Here is a 19699-nt window from a genome sequence, read left to right on the forward strand (position 1 = left end):
ATGTCCACACATTTTGCTATTTCAATATGAATCATAATTATATAGGAAAAGTGTGCCCTATAAATGTGATCTAGTTTATGTGTCTCTTCCTAAAATCTTAGCTGTTTCTGTAAAGAAGTTTCATTCACTAAGGTAGCCTGACTGTTTGAATACTCTAACTAAAGGTTTTGAAATAGTGTCCTATGAATTCGCTTAAAAATATTTTTCCTTTTTAAATCAGTAGACATTTCATGGTTAGAGTAATGATATGAGTTTATGAGTCATGCATTACATCTTTCCTTCTGTTATGTTTGGGGTGAAGAGATAGGTACTATGATACATAATTAAAGTAGGTGGTTGAATTTTTCATAACCAGCACAGCCAATGTGTTTATTAAAAGGGATGTATAAACATGCCAGCATCAATATACAGAAACATTTCAACTTTGCCGAAGTGGAGGCAGTAAATCCAAAACAGGATAGGAAGATGATTTTGACCACTAAACAGATTAGAATTATTTAATTTAAAAAAGAAAAGTTTAAACAATAAATATTCTATAGTTCACTGTGAATTAGAGCTATCATTTCTGGACTCATATTTCTGATCTGATAAGTTGTGATAGTTATTCTGATTTTAACAGCACCTTAATTAAGTCTTAATTCTTACATCACATGAAGTTGCAAAGGTGCTTAGTATCTCTTAGCGATGCAATACAAAATGAGAAAATTTTAGTGTTTCTGGCTGTCTATGGTTGGTGATTAATACAAATGGGAGATCACAACAAAATACCAAAGTTTTAGTTTAGACTGGGGAGTAAAAAGAAAAATGGCATGAAAGAACATAGGGCTAAACTAGTTTTTGTGGTCAGCTCAACTCCATGAACTTGTCTCATGCTTGATGGGAATTTTTTTTTACTTTATATCAGGCATGTCAAGCTCGCGATGTCACATGACATCACACAACGTATCACGGCTTTCCCCCCATTGCCGGCAATGGAGTGAGCGCAGTTTCAGCATGACACATCTGGCCTGTGGGCCAGCAGTTTGACATGCCTGTTTCATATGCATGGTTCTCAGTAGCCTTTTTTTTTTCACACAATAGCTAAACCTGTGATGAAAAAGCTCATCCTCTGCCAGGAGCACACAGCTGGGGCTAGTGGGCAAAATTGTAGTCACAACCATGGATAGAAGTCCCACCCCTTTTTACATGAACACAATATTGACACAAGTGAAAGAGGGGCTTCAATCTTTACTAGGCCTTCCATTTTGACTTCCTTAAGCTCCCTGGTGTGGATGTCCTTGCCAGGATGGAATTTTCCCAAAGGAGAACCTATCAGTTTCTATTCAAATCACTATAAACAAACCTGCTGTCAACATTCCAAACAGCAGAGAGCTCTAAAAGGCAATTTTCTCCCTATCTGCTTCTATCCAATCAGAAAAATATAAACTGCTGGTCATTTTTCTCTCCCTCCTCCCAACAAGAAAGGCTTCTTGAAGGAAGCAGTAAAGTTCAGAAGCACAGTACACATTCAAACAATTTGTCCATTCTCCTTCAGTTAACACAAATGTGTTTGTCATTGTACTCTTCTGCTTAACCTATCCTGAATCTCCTCCTTGCCAGCCCATTCTAATCCCATCTCCTCCTCTTCAGCTATGTTAACCATGATCCTACCACAGTGGCACACTCTAAGTAGATATTTTCATTTTGGTCTCAGACTAGGTATGCAGCCTAGTTATGTACAGGGTGCCCCTCAATCAGTTTTTCACAATCTGCACTGGCCAAACTACTCAAGCTTTCCTCCTTTACTTGTTATTCACAAAGTTTTCTGCTCCTTATTTCCCATCAATGGGATGGTATCACTGAATTTTCAAGTAAATTGCATTCTTTGACCAAGTGACAAAATTAGTGGACCAAAGGAATGCTGTAGATATAATTTACTTGGACTTCAGTAAGGCATTTGATAAAGTATATCACAACCTACTACTTGATAAGATAGAAAAATGTGGTTAGACAGCATCACCACCAGATGGATTAGTAGCTGGCTGACTGGCTGTACTCAGCGTGTGGTCCTCAATGGAACTGCATCTACATGGAAGGAAATGTGTAGTGGGGTGCCCCAGGGCTCTGTTCTGGGCCCAGTGCTCTTCAACATCTTTATCAATGATTTGGATGAGGGGATAGCTGGAGAACTCATCAAATTTGCAGATGACACCAAGCTGGCAGGAATAGCCAATACTTCAGAAGATAGGCTTAAGATACAGGAGGATCTGGACAGACTCGAACACTGGGTGCTATCTAACAAAATGAAATTCAGTGGTGAAAAAAGTAAGGTTCTACATTTAGGCAGGAAAAATCAAATGCACAGGTATAGTATAGGTGGTACCTTGCTCAATAGTAGTAACTGTGAGAGGGATCTCAGAGTCCTACTAGACAATCACTTCAATATGAGCCAGCAGTGTGCTGCAGCTGCCAAAAAAGCCAACACAGTGCTAGGCTGCATTAACAGAGGGATAGAATCAAGATCATGTGAAGTACTAATACCACTTTACAATGCCTTGGTAAGGCCACACCTGGAATACTGCATCCAGTTTTGGTCACCACGATGTAAAAAAAGATGTTGAGACTCTAGAAAGAGTACAGAGAAGAGCAACAAAGATGATTGGGGGACTGGAAGCGAAAACATATAGGGAATGGTTGCTGGAATTGGGTATGTGTAGTTTAACAAAGAGAAGGGTGAAGGGTGACATGATAGCAGTGTTCCAATATCTCAGGGGCTGCCACAAAGAAGAGGGAGTCAAGCTATTCTCCAAAGCACCTGAAAGCAGGACAAGAAGCAACGGATGGAAACTAGTCAAGGAGAGAAGCAACCTAGAACTAAGGAGAAACTTCCTGATAGTTAGAACAACTAACCAGTGGAACAACCTGCCTCCAGAAATGGTGAATGCTCCAACACTGGAAGTTTTTAAGAAGAAACTGGACAGCCATTTGTCTGAAATGGTATAGGGTTTCCTGCCTGAGCAAGGGGTTGGACTAGATGACCTGCAAGGTCCCTTCATTATTATTGTTATTGTTATTGTTGTTGTTGTTATTGTTGTTAAATACCTCTCTCTATAAAGCTCTGACTGTCAATTATCTTTTTGAGTAAGATCGTTCCTTAATCAAGGTTAGCCATTTTTCTTCTTTAAAAAAAGTACATCAAAGTTGTTCTTCTTTTTTATCTCGTCCACTAATGATTTTCCAGGCCATTTCCCCTTCTGTACCATGTGTCTAGTTTTGATCAAGTACTTCAGACTGATGCTTGACTGCATGTTTTTCCAGATAACCAGTACTTGATTTTTTTTAACACTGTAATATGTGAGACACATTGCAAAAGCCCAAACTTCCCAAGAGAGATTTGGAGTGTGCATATATATGTAGGAAGTCCTTGATTTACAACCACAACTGGCTCCAAAATTTCCATTGCTAAGCAAGACCGTTGTTAAGTAAGTTTTGCCCCATTTTACAACCTTTCTTGCCACAATTGTTAAGTGAACCACTGCAGCTGTTAAATTAGTAACATGGTTGTTAAGTGAACCTGGTTTCCCCATTGACTTTGCGTATCGGGAGGTCACAAATAGTGACCACATGATGCCAGGACACTGCAACCATCATAAATATGAGTCAGTTGCCAAGCGTCCAAATGTTGATCATGTGACCATAGGACTGCTGCAACAATCACAAGTTTGAAAAATGGTCATAAGTCACTTTTTTCAGGGTTGTAACTTCAAGCGCTAACTAAATGAATGGTTGTTAGTTGAGGAATACTGGTAAATGAAGGACAAAAATATTATTCCATTAGTGGAATAACTGCATTGTATTCAACCTTAAAACTTATGATTGACTGCGGTCCCACACAATGATGCTTAGAATTAAACAATACAAATTAATTATTTGTATTGAGCAAGGCATTTATTATCTTTTCTGTACATTTTAATGATGCCATTGTTCTAATGTCAGTCAGCATCTTCTGTGTCATTCCCAATAGCAAAATATACCCACTAGTGCATGAGATCTAGGATTACGCTGTAATTATTCAACTTCAGAAAATACTATTATCTCATTAATTTGACTTCTTTGCTGGGTTTTGAAATATCCAAATAGATTCTGAGTCTTTCCAATGTAAATTTGAAATTGTAAGCATCTGTTCTAAGATTGACTGCTTAAGCTATGTAATAATTCAAGGATGTCATGTCCATATTTAGACACCCCAAGTATCATTTGCAGAAGAAATATCAACATATAGGGCAGCCTTTCGCAAATGAATTCAGTTAAAGTATTTTAAAATCATCAATACAACTGACAACAAATATGTTATATACAAACATCTCAAATGGTTCAACATGCCTTGTAGGTGTTAGAGCAGAAATTTATTTTGTCAAAGAAACTTGGGAAAAATAGGAGATCCTGGTAATTCGTTTGTCAGATTACAACAATCTCATAATTAGAACTGCAGTCTAAGTTAGAAGAGAAAACACACTGATTGGATTTAGTTTTGGAAAAAGTATATGAAGAAGACACAGCCCTTTCAGCTTTTTGGTCTCAACTTAATGCATTATTCTCATACCTAGTCATTGTTATTTTTTAAAGAATCACCAGAAATCTCATCATGGATTATTCACCATCATTTCTTCTGTAATTTGAAAGTCCTAAATATAATAGCCTTTTCTAATGATCAAGTATGTTGAGAAACTGGAGGGGACCAGAAACATAGATACTGTATCTCTTCCATTATCCCTCTCATGTCTCTTATTCTATCTACTATACCTACTAAGCAAAAGGTACAAATGTAGCACCTCAAGTTCGCATTGCTAAATTTATGTTTTAAAGTCTTGCTCAATATGGAACATAAGAGATTTGTAACAGTTATGTAATGGAGCCCCTTCATGGATTACTACCTTGTCATGGTGAAAGGGCTTGCATAATTCAATGAAGCTATTAGCTATGCTGTGCAGGGCCACCCAAGACGGACAGGTCATAGCAGAGAGTTCTGACAAAATGTGATCCACTGGAGAAGGAAATGGCAACCCACTCCAGTATCTTTGGCATGGACAGTACCAAAAGGCAAAAAGATATGACACTGGAAGATGAGCCCCTCAGGTCAGAAGCCATCCAATATGCTACTGGGGAAGAGCAGAGGGCTAGTACTAGTAGTGCCAGAAAGAATGAAGCGACTGGGCCAAAGCCGAAAGGACGCTCAGCTGTGGATGCATCTGGTGGTGAAAGGAAAGTTCAATGCTGTAAAGATTTTTTCCTTTCGCCACGGCCTTAAAACATTTCTTTTCCATCAGGCTGACCTGGACTGACAGGGATTTTTAAAATGTTTTTAACTTATTATTGGGGCTGCTAGTTTAATTCTTTTTTAACTTTTGTATTATTGTATTTTTATTGTTGTTAGCAGCCCTGAGTCCTTTGGGAGATAGGACGGCATATAAGTCCCAAAAATATATAAATAAATAAATAAATAAAACCACTTTCATACTCAATCCTTTTGCTTTTAACAAACTTAATATTTAATTTATTCATATGCTGTCATAGAATTTGATCTTCCTTCCATTTTTATTTCTCCTATCCTGAAGGTTTCTTCAAGACACTAACCAACTTATTTGACCTGGAAGTTATTTTTTGCTTGGTCTTACCAATTTCTTGACTTGTTATTTGTAGTCCCACTTTATTTACTTTCTCTGTCTTATAGTCCCTTTTTTTCTCCTAGGACTTCTGTAAATTCTTTATTTTATTTTGTCACTAAGGCAAGTTTGTTTCATCTCTTTATCTTGTAAATATTCAAAGATATTCTTTTTATTTTGTATCATTAATTTCTTTGTTAGTATCTTCAGGATGTAATCTATCTATATGAGATTGGAACTGCTATTTTTTGATCCCATTCTTCACAAATATCCCGAATTACTTCAAATGTCAAAGGATGCAGTCTTAGCTGTGGTGATCATATCCACTAAGTTGAAGACCTCTTAACTCATTCATTCCTGTGGTCTCTTGTGTTAGATGACTTTTGCCAAGATCTTTTGAGGGCTATGGTAAAAAAATAAAATTTAAGTTAATGAAATTTAATAGACCAAACAGACTTGGCAGCTTTGCATATTAAAGAAGATGTGAAAGAGAAGCATACTGTAAGAATGGGGAAATCTTGTATGTTGGACATAAAAATTGGTATGAGACTGTCAATTAGATTAAAGGAATCCAGAAAAGCTCAACAGCCATTCTCTTAAACTGTGGCAAAGTGAGCAAGCAAGAGATTAAAAAATAAACAAACAAACCCAATGATATTCTATTGCTATTTCTGTGGAACTCATTTGCTTTGTTAGTTTTTTTTATTTCATTTAACAGTATTGATTTCATAAAGTTGTTTGAACTGATTTGGTCCCATTTGGCTATTATAATACTTTTAACTTTGAGAACTTGTGCCTTAAGTTGTATTGTTCCTTTTCATATTTTCCTTCTTTTTCTTTATGTTCTTTATCTTGCCAGATTATGAACCTGAGGATTAAAAATGGCTGAAAAGTGAGTGAAATAAGCAAACACATAAGATGAGACTGATTGCATCCAGTTTTTCAATATGGCTCCTCTGCACCATTTGTTTTGTGAAGACAGTTTTTATACCATCATTTTAGAGGACTTTAGTATATTTAGATAGGACAAGTCTCTGCCTAGATGAGTTTCACAGAAATAAGAACCAATGGCAGAGAAGTGGAGTAACAAGGAAGAATATGCAGATTTATTTTAATTTCATGCATACAAGCTTGGTTGCAGATTTGACAACTGCACATGATAACTTAGGTATGTGGAATAGAATTTACAAAAACAGTAAGCCTGGGCAGGGATTTGAAGACATTAAAAGAATTCCACTAGAAAAACTTGTGATGACCTTATGCAATTGTATCCTATAAAGAAAGTATTTTCAAGGTAACTGAACATTGCAATCCTTTTCTATTTCTGAAGAGTGATTTCACTTAGCAAGGACGAATTTCTAGTACCAATATAAAATTGATACTTACATGGACAGGTAAATAAATAAATGTTTTTTTTTCTTTTCTCCCTATATTAAGAAGCAAAATGTCTAGATCTTTAAGATTTTTATTATGAACAACTCATATAATATAATGTCATTATTCTTGGTAACGTTTTGTGAAACAAGGAAAAAATAACTCTGAAAGCAGACCTTGTTTCATAACATTATGCGTCAGTATAGAGATGCCATGGCAATGTTAAGTACCTACATTTGCCTTTTGTGATAGAATGATGTCTGCATAAAATTGCATGTGTGTCAGTGGAATCTGGTTTATGTTGCAATGGTCAACAGTATGGAAGATCTTTCATAAGAATCATAAGTATTAATCATAAGTATTAATTTTGAAATCATAAATCTATTGCAAAAAAAAAAGTTTGAGAATTTTTTAAAAAGTGTGTCTGTGCATAAGTGTATCATCCTACAAATTTCCTGCTTGGAATTGTTATATATTTTAAATCCTTCTGAGGGATCTACATTTTCTTTAGTTTGAAGGGACTGTGAAGAGCCTATGGTCATAAAGCATACATACATCAATTTTAATCAATGTGCTCAGTATACACCAGCTGTCATTATTATTGATTAAATAGCAGCCTATTCCACTTCTTCCACTTGCAATATTTTTTTTGGTGTGGTCCTTAAGGGTAAAATATGACCTCTTGAAGAAATTCTACCTAAACTTTGAAACTTTTGCTTATCCCTTATACCCATCTGCAGATGACTTTATTTTGTTTTCCTTTTGCTTTGTTAAAAAATAGACACATTTAAACCCTAGAACATTCAGTTGTACATAAATTTATTTCTTTGTTCACAGTACTTCTTCCACTGCATCCTCTAATCTGAAGAGCTAGATCTAAAAGCCCTCCTCATCTCCAATAATCTCCTTCAATTATTTTTACCTTCCATTGTTTGGAAGGCTAATAATAATGCACTTGTACTGTATGCTGCCCTCTTGGTTTTATTTCTATTCGTAGTTCTGAATACTTGAAATTTCTGCCTGTGCTCATTCTTGCTGCATGTGGTCCTAAAATTAAACAGGGTTGCATATATAGCTATGGATTATTGGGATAAAGGGAGGAAGAAACAGCTTGGTTCTTTTTGTTTTTGTTTTTATAAAACTGTATAAAATGGAACACCTTTAACTGATTGGAATAATGTTTACATTAAAAGCTAAAAAAAACCCTCCATGTTCTAATGGCAATCACTGTAAAGACCAGTCTGATTTTTTTCATTAATGTATTGATTACATAAAAAATCAGTACAAATATTTGTATCGGCTCAATAAATCTTTAATAAATGCACCATTTTAGTTGCGATGATATTTCAAATTTAATATGAAAAAAATATAATGATCCTCTATATTTCCCCTATTTCCTCTATATTTCATCATGTTTCTTGAATTTCAGAATTTTCTCCTAATATAATAACTGTGGTTAAGGTAGAACAAGATGGCTGCTTCAGGTATTTTGGAGAATAGTAGTGTCTCTTTGTTTTTTTGCCCATCTATCTAAACTTGCTACAAAATCTATAGATTAAATAAAATGCCTTTGAGTAGAATTCAGTTCCTCATAATTTACATGGATCCACTGAGGCAGTTTTCATTATCTAATAATAGTAGTTTGCCATTACTTCTTTCTGAACATTTCCTCCCAGCTTCTAGTTTAGCTATGCTGTTTGACTCCTAGATGTTCTCCCATATGAGTATTAGCTAGGGCTCATCTGGCATACTGAAAATTAATTCTTATAAATAAATGCAGCAAATTGTGCATGGAATGAGCACAAACATACACAAAACCAACAATATATTCTAAAAAAACCAATCTTTTTTTATGGAAGACAGCAAGCTTCAGATCTGCATATAACTGATACACTATGAAATCTAAGGATTTTTCAGATATCTATGGAAATAGTAACCTAGTATGAATGATCATCTACAGAAAGTTCTCATTTAGGATTTCTTTTCGTTAAGTAAGCTTTTTCTTCCTTGGCTTGAATAGGAACATTTTCTGAAGAAACCAATTTAAACCTTGTTATTTGATGGCAGAAGTTATTTTAAATGATAAGAGATCACCTTATTCATTACAGAATTTATTAGATTTTTATGTATGTTGAAATCATTATTGACTATTCATCTCAAAATTCTTATAATAAGTAGATGAAATAAATTTTTGCATTTATTCTCCTTTATACCAGGGCTTTTCAACCTTTTCACAGATTGTACCACTTTTAGGACATAACAATATTCGAGTACCACCAGTGCTTAGCAAGATGTCAAAAACTTGATGACTTAAAAAAAAGGGAAGGGGATTTTGGCTTTACTGGTTAGATTCATTTGTTGTTATAGAAATGGCTAGTTTATGATATTATGGAAAAGTAAAAAGTTGAGGTTCAGTGTTAATGCTTTCTTCCTACCGCAATAGTCAAAGTCAGGTCAATGCCTTTTCTTTTCTTTTTCCCTTCTCCCCCTCACTTTTCCCTTTTTCTCTCACCCTTTGCTCACAACCCCCCACCCCCTGTCTCACCCTTTGCTCACGAAAGCCTCTCTCTCTCTCATTCACTCACACTTTCTCGCAAAAGCTTCTCTCTCGCTCTCTCATTCACTTACACTTTCCTCGCAAAGGCCACTCACTCGCTTTCTCACTCACTGTTTCTCTAACAAAAGCCTCTTCTCTTCTCTCTCTTTCTCTGTGTGTTTTTTCTCTCCTTGTCCCACCAAAACCTGTTCCTTTTATAGCTTCTCCTCTCTTCACCCTCCTCCTCCTTTTCTCTTCCAGGTACACCGGAAACTCCAAACAGCATGCAGCCACATGCACAGATCCTGGGGCTTCTTCCGAGCCCTGCAGCTCCAGCTGACCTCTTCTAGGCCTTTGCGGTGCTGCTTTAGCTCATTCCCTCCCCTGCTAGACTTGGCTAGGGGTCACGTTCCACCTGCCAGTTGCTAAAGTATCACCAATTGCTTTCCATTTGGAATGTATTTTTCAAATGTCTGTAGCATTGCAGTGAAAGCAGGATCACAGAGAAAAAGGAGCAGATAAAATGAATGTTAGGTAAGAATTACTCTGGGCAAGAAAAATGCCCATAGCTATCCGAGAGTGTCATAATATGGCCAGGAATGCCAGGGAATGTTGACGCTTCTTTGGAAGTGAACAGAAATTGCAGAAAAAGTTTGTCAAGATAACTGATAGATTACTGGATACATTACTGATTGGATAAAACTCACCTATCTATCCATCCATCCATATCCACATCCACATCCACATCTACATCCACATTATATTTGTTGCAGGATCCAATATGGGTTGATCACCAGGACCAGAGGGTTAGTCTTCTGAGCTTTCAGACTCCTCTCTAGAAGAGTGCGTGCTTTGCGCTATTCTGTGTGTGGCTTTTGAATTGGTGATTGGAGTGTTGATGGCTGACTATTAAGTCAACAATGAGTTAATAACTATCAACATCCCAATCAACAACTAAAAAGCCACACACAACCTGGTACCATATAAATACTACACACAGAATATTCCAAACCATACACTCTGCTAGAGAGAAGTTCCCTGAGGATGGGCTCTAGCATTAGTTCGAAAGCTCAGAAGACTAAAACTCTGCTCCCAGATTGGATCCTTCCACATTATCCTGGGACATATAAATTCATCTACATTTATTGTAATCATCATTTTTATTTTTATGTTTTAACATAAAAACATAAAGTAAAAAATTTATCTTGCTATTTTAAAATAATATTTTTTCTTTTAATGAATAAATGTATTCCAATCTACCTCATAGATTTGTGAAAGAGTCTGTAATGTATTGGCCTTTTGTATATGTTGTAAATTTTTGCTCATGTTGCACTGCTTGCTAATTGCTTGCATTCATTTGCTAAGTGATAGTTCACGTGTATGTTTGTAACAGTTGCTAGTCGGACCAGACTGGTTGTCTCCAGCCGGCTAAGTAGGTCTTGGGCAGAAAACCTATGCTTCAAACCTATTGGTTGCTGCCTGTCGGCCAACCATATAGATAGCTGCACAGCAGCTCCTATGTTGCTTCTTTTATGTTCTGACCTTCAATAAAGCCTGTTGCTGTTTTGAACCTTCCGTCTCGCTCAATGCCTGCAAAGAACTGGCTACACAACAGAGGCAATAACATTACAATTACCTTTACATTCCTGTGAAAACTGCCTAACAACTTCATAACAGCCAATTTCTCTCAGCCCTAAAAATCCTTACTGAATCACACTAGATCAGCATGATAGATTCTGGTAGAGACTAGTCTATAACCCTAAGCAGCTGCCACCTGCTATTAGATTCAGTGATCTACTAGATTGCCAAGAGTATTCAGAAAATTAACTGTGCATCATCCAGTAATATCAACCTCTCTGAGTGTGAAGAAAACAGTGATGTATTTTCTTCTCAAGAGGGCATCCTTGGGCACATGGACAGCTGGATCCATATTAAAATTATGAACTGAGAGCATTTGCAGAGGACCTGGAGGAAGTCATTTTGGTCAGGTTTCAGGTCACAATTCTGAACAGAAATGATATTGTTCTCACTTGCTAATGATGAACAGAGCTAGCAATGGACCTGTCAGAGGATTTCAATACCACTGATCATGTTTATTTTGGACTAGTTGTGGATAGGCACTGTAATACAATGGTTCTCCTTTCTCAGTGGCTAGTAGCAGGAGAGGGAGGTTGTGTCCTTGCTTCTTCATTTGTGAAATTTTGATGCTTCCTTCTCTCCTATTGACATCTACATAGAACCACTGGGACAAGTCATTTCAGGACAAGGACAAGTGTCTTCTCTATTGTACATCTATTCTGTGGAATGATTTCTGCCCAGATTTCTATGTGGCTTCCATCCTAATGATGTTCCAGTTGTTTTTAAAAGACTGTTCTTCTAGGTCTTGAAGTTGACAAGCTGTGGAGCCCTATTAGTGCTATTTTTATAGGAATTATTTTCTGGACTGCTCACATTCTTCCTTTTTGGTATCTTTTTTTTACTGTAAGTTAAATTAGATTTGGTTTCCACATCTAATAAATAAATAAAAACTTTCAGTGATAAGACTTTTACCTTCCACAGATTATATAGGAAGATAGATAGATAGATAGATAGATAGATAGATAGATAGATAGATAGACAGACAGAGATTACAAATATATATTAAATGAAAATATAAACTGAATCAAATTGAACAAACAAAAAAAGTACCAATACTTAATTTATCTGAATAATTCCCTTCCTTTTAAAATCATTTTCAGAATTCCTTAGTAATTATTATAGTAGTAATCAGTGCTTTTTTTGTAAAAGAAAAAGGTGCCGGAACTCACACATGTCATACAACCCGCCTTGCCTACCCTACAAGGTTCCATCCAAAAAAGGTGCCGGAACTCCGTTCTGAGCATTCTATGAGGAAAAAAAAGCCCTGGTAGTAATTATTATTATGATTAATTATGCATCAGCTAGATGTTTTGACTGGCTTTGACATTTTTTTCCACCTATCAAGCCATTCCCAAGGACCTGAGATAGGCAGACATTGTTGTTTGTTGGTGTTAAGCATATTGTAGTCATCAAACAACAGCATATGCTTATCCCAGGTTATTGGTGATAGTTTTCATCTCAGCCACATTTATTGCCAATTCATCATACTACCATTTGTTCCTACATCACTTTCAAGCTTGTAAAATGCTATATAATTTTATTTTTGTGACATAAATTGGATAGAAGACTTTGATTAACTCTAAATCAGATAATTCTACATCCAGTTTGATGTTGGTATCTGGTTCTCTACTGTACACACTGCCTATGGACAATGGTACATTGAAAGTATAATTTCAAATTATACATATAGTCCAAACAATTCTGTAAATGGCTTCACTTGCCAAATCACTTATTTCTGAACTTCTGCAAATGTCATATTCATCCATGTTTACTAGTCCTTATGGTTAGTCTAGGGACGTGGTGGCTCAGTGGGTTAGGATGCTGAGCTTGTCGATCAGAAGGTCGGTAGTTTGGCGGGTCGAATCCCGAGTGCCTCATAACAGAGTGAGTGCCTGTTACTCGTCCCAGCTTCTGCCAACCTAGCAGTTCGAAAGCACGTAAAAATGCAAGTAGAAAAATAGGGACCACTACAGTGGGAAGGTAACAGTGTTCCGTGCACCTTTGGCATCTAGTCATGCTGACCACATGACCAAGGAGACGTCCTTGGACAAGTGCTGGCTCTTTGGCTTTGAAACGGAGATGAGCACCAGCCCCTAGAGTTGGAAATGACTAGCACACATGTGCGGGGTAACCTTTACCTTTACCTTTACCTATGGTTAGCCTGTCTGCCATATCATCTTGCTAGTTCTTCACATATCCTTTAAGATCTCTAAACACAACAGTTTGAAGGTTTGTTTTTGTTGTTGTTTTTTAAAAAACAGTTATTGTTTTTCTAAAAAGGAGCTTAAAGTATGGTGGAGTAGTTTAGATTCTCATAGTAGAGGACAGTTTAGATTCTCAGGAGAAAAGGAGGTGTTGCAAATGAACCAGTGACAATACCAGATGTCATACTAGCACCAAAAAGTAATTAAATGCCATCAGAGAAGATTATGAAAAGAGAAACTTGGGAAAGTAGAAGCATGGAAATAGGATTGATAGCTATCATTTAAAAATGCGTAATGTAGATTTAGTTAATATGCAGAAAAGGGTAGCTAATGATCCTCAAATAGCTTGGGAAGCTTTTGCATTTCTGAAAGTTTATTGTTCCAAATGTGAGGGGAGTTCATGAATCTTTTTTTGAGTAAGATTTGGACAAAATGCACTCAAGCAGAAAGGGACAAATTTTGGATTAGCATGTGGATTGCCAGAAATTAGAGGGAAGATAAGAAAATCAAAGGTTTATCTGTTAGAGGATTAGAATACAAGACACAGAACATCAAAGGGACCTTGGAGTCTTCTAGTCCAAGCCAGTACTCAAGCAGGAGGCTCTATACCACTTTAGACAAAGACTGTCCAGTCTCCTTAAAACTTTTCGAGGCAACCCTTCAGTTGATTGATAGTTCTCACTGTCAGATCACTAGGTGGTTCCAAACTAACTGTCTCTGAGATATGGGAAATTGACACTACGTTCTGTAAATGCTTTTCTTAACTCAAGACAGAATATGTTTAATATTTAGCATAATAGAGACGTACATGCATCTTAGCTACCCATATAGCTTAGGTTTTTATCAAAGCTTGTTAGGTGATTCCCATTTAATATAGCTTGGGAGAAATGTTAAGAGTACAGGAAAAAAAAGAAAGAATGGTTTTCTTTTACAGTTCTCAACAAAATATGTGGGGATGGAAGACTCACCCACAAAAGAATGCAAAACAGTTATCTGGATGAGTGAAGCTATTTGACTGTTCAGATAAAGCTTAGCTGAGCTTTCTTCCTACTGATGTTAATAAAATGAAACATATATATATATAGGAAGCTGAAGCCACCAGCCTGAGGATGACAGATGGGATTCTGTCGAAACGTTGCTCCTACACCTTCAATTCTACGTGGGAAAAAACCCGAATGACCAAAGATCCACATACAAACACCCGCGAAAACCTCAGAAAACATATATATATATATAGAACTGGAAAACTGTGTGGCCTTGTTTCTTTCAAACTGGGTGAATGTACCCTATCATATTTTTGCTTGCATGTGGTCTAATTAGCATTTTAATCTTGTAAACATCAGCATTTTGAAATTTAATCATTATTGCATATGAAATTACTTTTAAACTGAGTCCTTACAGAGTCCATTTGATGGATTTTTGCTTTACTTCTAAATATTTTGGTATGCATTTTATTGTACTTTCTTCTTATATTTTTCTATATGTATTTATTCTGTGCTAACTTCTATGCAGACAAGATTACTTTTTACAAACTAGCAAACAAGCATCTATATCTATATCTATCTGTCTATCTGTCTAGATCAGGGTTTTCCAACCTTGCAAATGTTTAGACGGCTGGACTTCATCTCCCAGAATTCCCCAGCCAGCATGGCTGGCTGGGGAATTCTGGGAGATGAAGTCCAGCCGTCTAAACATTGCCAAGGTTGGGAAACTCTGGTATAGATAGATAGATAGATAGATAGATAGATAGATAGATAGATAGATAGATAGATAGATAGATAGATAGATAAACTGTAGCATATATTGCACCAGGATTACAACAGTTTGATCCTTTCTTCTTTTCTTGTATGGAAAAATCAAGACAATCCACAAGAGAGCTTTTAAATCTCATCTAATTTTAACTTTTGATTTACAAACTTGATTTATATTCTTAGAATTCTTCTGGGAATTTACTTTGGGAATTAATTGTAAAATATAGATAAAATGGATGAAAATAAAAAAGTGGATTTTTTTGTGCTGTGCATTTTTATGTAGAAGTAATCTGATACTGTGCTATAGAATTTACTGTAAATTCCTTGGAAATACTCCTAGAAGTATAGCCCTTTTTCATTTATTAAAACAAAAAGAAAAGAAAATAGTATCTTTAAAAGGGCTTAAAAGCTTCATGTTTCTAAAAGATAGTGCTTGGTGACTTACGTAACAAAGGATTAATATAAATTATTCTTTCGGGAACTATCAATAAATGTAAATATTAAATATAGACAAAAAATCAACTGATATTTGAAAGTTCTTCTACAGATGTCTCTTTACATTAATTTTATTTAGAAATAATTCAATGACAAAATAATGGAAATAAAACAATTAGTGATTATTTAAATAAAGGTTTGATAAAGATGTATGCAGTATATTTATTTATTTATTTATTTATTTATTTATTTATTTATTTATTTATTTGGATTTATATACCGCCCTTTCCCGCAGGACTCAGGGCGGTTTACAGGGTATTTAAAACAAGAAATACAAAAGTTAAAAACAATTAAAAATAATTACAACAGTCCCTGAAAAAGTAAAAAAACCCAATTAAAATTAAAATTAAAATTCTCAGCCTGGGCCAGAGAGCTCGAAGAGCCAGGTCTTCAGGTCCCGGCAGAATGAATGGAGGTCGGGGGCAGTCCTAAGCTCCACGGGCAGCTGGTTCCATAGGGCAGGCGCACCCACTGAGAAGGCCCTCCCCCTGGGTGTTACCCGCCGGCAATCTTTTACCGGCGGCACCCTGAGAAATCCCTCCCTGTGGGAGCGCACTGGACAAAGGGAGCTTGATGCCGGCAGCAGGTGTTCACTCAGATATCCCGGACCCAAGCCATTTAGGGCTTTATAGGTCATTACCAGCATTCAGTCTTAGATGTTTCTTCAATTTGCTCAAAGGTTTGGATTATACCAAATAAGATGAAAATAGATGCATTTTCATTTTTGTGGATTACATAAAAAGGAACAGCCTAATTTCATTTATTATCAGAGTTCTTCCATAAGAAAATATTAATAAGGTAAGAGATTAAGCAAATAGCAATTTAAAAAATAAAAATGAAAGTCATGACAAGAAAAAAAAATCATCTACGTCTAAAAATGTAACAATGTCGCATAAAAGTCTGGACTGGACAACTGGCTTTTTCTTTCCAATTACTTGTTGGCATCCAAAAGTTCCATATTCTTGGCTTTTCTGTGTGAACATATGGAGAAAGGAATATAAACCTACATATACTGTAACCATAAACTGGAACAAATTAAGGCTTTGAGAATGGCAAAACTCTTAAGATGTAGTAACCTTGTGTTTTAGCAAAGTTGTACAACTTCCTCAACCCAACATAAGAATGGTCCATTAGTCATTTAGAACAGTTTTTTGGAAGGGTTTCTATAGTGGTAAATTACCAGGTGTGACTACTGGGCATCAAGATCTGGCACCCAGAAGCTGTGTTAGCCTATGGTGACAAAAAAAATCAGGAGTTTTATAGGACCTTTTCCAACTAACAGTGTTGTGATTCAGCGTCAGCCTCTGGTTTCGGCAGCTGAGTCGGACAATTCTGAAGAGGAGGAGGAGGGGTTTGGAGAGCTTTTGGTTGCAGAGGAAAGTTCTGATGCACCGCAGAGCTCTCAGCCAGGCCCCTCCCGTCTTGTTCCTCTCAGACCCAGCTGTGTGAGCCTGAAAGATTGGAAGAAGACGATCCACAGCTGGCTTTGTTCAGGGACGCTCGAAGCAGGAGGCACACAAGCAGAAGTGAACAAAGAAAAGCAATGAGGCACCTCAGGAGAAGGCAAAGAGAAGCCGTGCCTTGAGACTGCTGTTTAAAAGGGGAATGTGTGGGAGGTGCTGGTTGCTGAAGACAACCGTTTGAAGAGCTTCTGATATAGTCTTGGTCTGTATTTGTTTAACTCTGTTTTGAACTGTTTCGTTTAGTTTTTGCAAATAAATTTGGTTGGCTTAATTCCAGCCTATTGAATATAAAAAAGGGGTTGTCCCTGACATTCCAACAGGACCGGTCGTAGGCTGGAACAGAACAAACAGCTTTTATTAAAAGTCGGAAGGTTTTGTGAGTTGTACCTCACTTCATCAGAAGCAGAAATTAACTAGACTAATGATAGGATTTATGTGAGACAGATTACAGGCACCTTGTCAAATAACAAATGTAATGTGTTTAAAACCCCTTGTGTTTGTTGAGACTGAGATTACCTGAAACCTTCTCTTTCAATGGTTCTGCTTTTAAAGTTCCACTTTTTTATAGTAAGCATTTTGAGTTTTGCTATGGAGTCTGGGTTCCTGTCTAGGAAGGATCCCGATGACGATAGGCAGTATTTCCTTCCAAATTCTGATAAAGGCCTGGATTTCATTCCTTCAGGCCCTTTAATATGTATGTTGCCTCCAAATCCCAGGTTTCCTGAGAGCACTTAACACATTTTAAAGCTTCTATCTTATCTCACCATTCCAGCAATGGGAGACAAGGAAAAGAAAAGTGAAAACTGACCCATCTTTGTGATACTCAAAGAACCACAAACTATCAATTTCTTAACAACCACATGGAACTACCAGTAATAGTGTGTAGGTAGGCATTGGTATTGGCACATTTCTGTGTCTGTGCTTGTGCATGTTTCTATTCATATCTGTAGGCATCTCTTTCTCTGCATGATTACCCATGTTATGGTTCACTGGCCAGGAAAGCCCATATGTAGCTTTTCAGACTCAGTTAAATTTTGTACTGCAGATTGTGTTCTCAGTAAAATCCAAGGAAAGCAGCTGTGCCTGCCTGGAATAGCAACTGACTACCTGCTGTGTGCAAATGCACAGCCCTCATGCCCATTCATGTTAACCCACATGTTAGCATAGGACATTGGGGTAGATAACAGCCAAACTGTAACTGTAGCCAAAATGTATTTTTTTTAGAACAGAACACAATTTTAAGCAAAGGACAAAATAGGGATGGAAATAGAGAATCAAAAGGAATTAAGGGATCCATGGTCACCTACATGTTGCAATCTGTTTTGAAGGTGTCACACAACTCTTCTGGGATGCTCAGTCCCTGCTCTTGAGAGTTCCTTTTGCTTCTTCTTGTGCCATATCCATTATCGGATGTTGGCAATCATATTGACAATCCTGTTTTTATCAGCAACTGCATGAAAAAGTGCTACTGAGTTTTGTCCAAACCAGTCCCTTAGACTTTGAAGCCATGATGTTTTTCTTCTGCCTGGACCTTGTTTGCCTTCAATCTTTCCCTGGAGGATTAAATGGGGGTGTGTGAAAGCCCTAATAAGCAGGCATATACATAGAATGAAGGCTACTGCCAAGCTTGTAAGCCGCCCTGAGTCTTCGGAGAAGGGCGGGATATAAATGGAATTAAAATAAAATAAATAAATAAATAAATAGATGGAGTATGCCGTATTTTTTTGAGTGTCACATCACTTGTCCGAAATATTCTCACTTTCATTTTTTTCATTTTTTTGATGATTTCCTTTGGCTTTCCCAGGCGGCTTATCACCTCCTCATTTCTGATCTTGTCAACCCAGCTTATACATAACAGCCGCCTGTAAATCCACATTTCAAATGCTTTTAGTCTCTTCAGGTGGCCTTCTGTCAGAAACCAACTCTCTACTCCATAAAGCAGGATAGAAAAAATGTAACATCCGACAAGCCTGATTTTCAATCTTAGGCTTATGTCATGACCACAGAAGGCCTTTTTCATTTTGAAGAATGATGTTTGAGCTTCCACTATCCTTGTCTTTACTTCAGTGGTCATGTCCCAGCTTTCATGTAAATTAGAACCGAGGTGTGTGATCCTTTCAACTTTTTCTAATGGTATTCCTTCCAAATTTATTGGTGGTAAATTAACGGGTGGTTTGCTGACGACCGTGATCTTGTTTTTTGAGGTGTTAAGCTTCAAGCTATATTTTTCAGATATTTCTGTGTCTGTTGATGAGGAGCTGAAGGTCTTCATGCTTACTGGCAAGCAGAACTGTATCATCAGCATATCTTTAAATTGTTGATCCAAACACCGTTTACTTTGATGCCTGCATCAATGTTCTACAGTGCCTCATTGAAGATTGACTCAGAGTAGATATTGAACAACAGTGGAGACAGAATACATCCCTGTCTGACCTCTCTCTTCATATGTCTGCATCGGCTGAGTATTTTTGGCCTAGTCTCACATTTGCTACCTGATGCCAATATAAACTCTTTATGATTTTGATGTCTTTGTCATCTAGTCCCCCTTGTTTCAGGATTTCTAATAGCTTGCTGTGCCTTATTTTATCAAATGCTT

Source organism: Vipera ursinii (genome assembly GCF_947247035.1).
Source record: "Vipera ursinii genome assembly, chromosome: 4".
In the NCBI taxonomy this organism is placed as follows: Eukaryota; Metazoa; Chordata; class Lepidosauria; order Squamata; family Viperidae; genus Vipera; species Vipera ursinii.